Source organism: Cicer arietinum, unplaced genomic scaffold, assembly GCF_000331145.2.
Source record: "Cicer arietinum cultivar CDC Frontier isolate Library 1 unplaced genomic scaffold, Cicar.CDCFrontier_v2.0 Ca_scaffold_5610_v2.0, whole genome shotgun sequence".
NCBI lineage: Eukaryota > Viridiplantae > Streptophyta > Magnoliopsida > Fabales > Fabaceae > Cicer > Cicer arietinum.
The window spans coordinates 1-3,260 of NW_027339257.1; the positions used below are offsets into that span (position 1 = coordinate 1).

The 3,260-nt window shown below is 25.7% G+C and overlaps 1 long non-coding RNA gene across 1 annotated transcript; it reads right to left on the bottom strand.

The window, feature by feature from the left end:
- LOC113785151 (uncharacterized) lies at positions 1 to 1,940 on the bottom strand. Its single transcript, XR_003471275.2, has 2 exons — positions 1,246 to 1,940; positions 1 to 191 (listed from the first exon to the last, which is right to left on the bottom strand). It is a non-coding gene; the product is annotated as an uncharacterized lncRNA (long non-coding RNA).
- Positions 1,941 to 3,260: the final 1,320 nt, after the last annotated feature.

The following is a 3,260-nucleotide window of genomic DNA, read 5'->3' on the forward strand; positions in this document are numbered from 1 at the left end:
TAATAATAATAATAATAATAATAATAATAATAATAATAATAATAATAATAATAATAAAAGTGGAATTTCCACTATATATGCTACATTATATAGTCAAATAAAAAAGAAATGGTGAGAATTTGCCATAATTCTAGCTTTCTTCGATCTTCATTAGTTATTTTGTTGTTGACACTGAAATTCGATCTTCAATACTTATCATGCCAATAATTCATAGAGGAGAGTAAAAGAAAAGGTTAGAATTTGCTACTATATATTAATAAATAAATTAAAATAACAGATATGGTTACTAGACTTGCAAATTATTATTAAAGATTATATTTAGATTGTGGTTATAAAGTAGGATTCCATGGAAAAATCGTGAATTTTATTAGATATTTGATGTAAAACTATTTTACATTTACAATATATCGATATTAAACTCTTAAACTTTTATTATTATCACCATATTTTTTACTGTTGTTTCAAATTTAAATTTGGTTAATTTTATGAAATTAATTTATCTTTTCCTTTACCTATTTATTAACTTTCACAAAAAAATAATATTTATTATTTCATTCCACTTATTTATCTCTCTATATAAATAATTAGAAGTTTTTAAGTTTTAATTTAATTGACAAATGTCGATATTGTTAATATGATCCCAATTGAAATCTAGACATCATAGTTGTGTGAATTAATTATAATAAAATTTATAATATCTTAAAATAAAAAAATAATAATTAATATTATTATTTTAAATTTGGAAAACGAAAAATAAAAATGCTAAATTGTTCTAAAAAATCGTCACTTTAGAAAGAAGAGAGGGTGTAGTTCTAAGTGTTTAAATAAGAAGAAAAAGATAGTTCTTATATATTTAATAAAGAAATTAATATAGATACTAAAAATAAGTCTAGAGCTGGGACACCTAATATGAAAGTGTTATTAATGGTGTACAGTATCAAATAGATACGTAAAAAAGTGATAGAAAGATGAAATCGTAGAAAGAATAAAAAAAAAGAGAAAAAGGGAGGATAAAAAATGAGAAAAGTGGACAAATAGATACGTTACCGTCACATTAGATATAATTCAAATGTTCAAACTCATATAGAAAACAATCAATTTTTTTTTTTGTATAACATAATATTGGAACTATTTGTAAAAATATTTAATATATCAAATAATAATTAGACCTTATAATTTTGGAAGTCATTGTATTATGCCTTTATAACTAGCAAGATGAAGAAAATTTAAGATATATGAACTCACCAAATTTTGTGGTGATTCGGTTTCTGATTATGGTTTTGTTTATTTTCCACTATTCAAATCTCTTTTGTCTTTCTATATGTTTGGCTTTTCTCTCCTGTTCAATCCTCTCAATTTCCATTTGTATTTTTCTATATCTAGCTTTCTTCTCCTCTGCAATTCTCTCAATTTCCATTTGTAATTTTTCGTATCTAGCATTCCTCTCCTCTTCAATTTTTTCCTTTTCCATTTGTATTTTTTTGATTCTAGCTTTCCTCTCGTTTTCAATCCTCTCCTTTTCTATTTGTATTTTTCTCTGTTTGGCTTTCCTCTGCTCTTCAATCCTTTCCTTTAAATTGAGTACTGCTTTAGACCTTCTCTGGAATTCCATACTCTCAACTCTAGTGAGTTCCATACTGTTTCTAAAGCAAATATAAGAGCTTAAATATGAAACTACGAGTTCTCAAAATGACTAGTGTATATATGCAGATTATGTGAACCTCAATTTTCTTTGGGTATGGTTTTTATTCAATTATTGCTTTGGAGTCGTCTTAAAATATTAGCGTATTATATATAATCTACAATACATGTATTGACGACGTCCAATAGCCATGAGTGGTGGCCACTGGCTCGTCCATTGTTAATTTTATACTAAATGTGATGGTAACATTGTTGTTGAAAAAAATTAAAATTAAAACCAGCGATTAGTCATCCAAACAAATGTGTCCAAAGAATGTTTTCGTTGGAAAACATCAGAACAATATTATATTTAATAGTCAAATCAAAAGTTTGCTTATTTTCTTCCGAGTAGCCCAAATATAACCGCCTCTCGTATGGAACGAAAGGACACGAAATGAACCTAAATCGAAAAGTTAACAAATTATAAATTAACTAACATTTGTTATCAAAAAAAGGTTTAGAACAAAATTTTATTCTCCCCTTTTTTTTCCTCATGAATTAAATTTCATTATTAAGATTTATTTAAGTCTCTAATATTAGATTCTCTATCGAAATAGTTTTTTTAAGAGGAATCTATCCTGCACCACTACATCTAAACTTGTCACCCCTTAGTCAACGTGAAAAATACAATTTTGCCTTTTATAAAACCTTAAACTTTTTTAACTAATCATTTTTTCACCCCTCTTTTCAAAATATTTGAAAATTTCTAAAGTTTCGAAATGACAATTTCTAGAATTTTTTAAACTTTCGAAATAGAAAATTTCAAACAATTCAAAACTTTCTAAATTTTCCAAATGTAATCCTTATATCAAAAATTTGAAACTTCCAAAACTTTCAAAAATTTGAATCTTCCGAAACTATCAATTTTGAAACTTATTACAAATGGTTTAAAGAGTAAAATTGTATTTTTATGTGTCTTGAGAGAGTGACAGGTTTAGGTGTGGGGTGTATGGTATAATCCTTTTTTTTAAAGCTCTGACCCATTATTTCATTGGGCTTATAGCCCCTAATATTTTGTTAATTTTGAGATTTTTTTCTTGAAAAATTTTCTAAATTTATTTTTCCTAAAAATATTGAGAAAAATTAAAAAAAAATTCTCAAAATAATTGATTTTTTTCGAGAATTAAGAAAAAAATCGAAAAAAATTATTTCTCGAAAAAAGTTGTCAATTTTTTTTAAAAGTGGGCCTATAGGTCCACTAAGTTCACAAAATTTTAGGGGCTTTTTATTATTGGGACTTTTTTTTTTGGGACTTTTTTTTTGGGCCTTTTTAATTATGAAATTTTTTGTCCCCTCCAACCTGTAGGCTAGAGCCAATAATTAGTGGGCTTGTCAAATTGACAACTCTAAGCACCAGTGTATTTTTTCCCTTAAAATACCACCTCAATTAATTAAAATTTAAATCCTTTTCTCTAAAAAATATGGACTAAATTTTTTTCCTGGCTAAATACCACCCGTGGTCTCTTAACTTAATTTCAATTAACGTTTTAGTCCTTTATCTTTTTTTTTTCTTCCCAATTTGGTCATTTATTTTAATTTTAAGTGACAATTTGATATTTTATGTTTTAAAATATCAACAA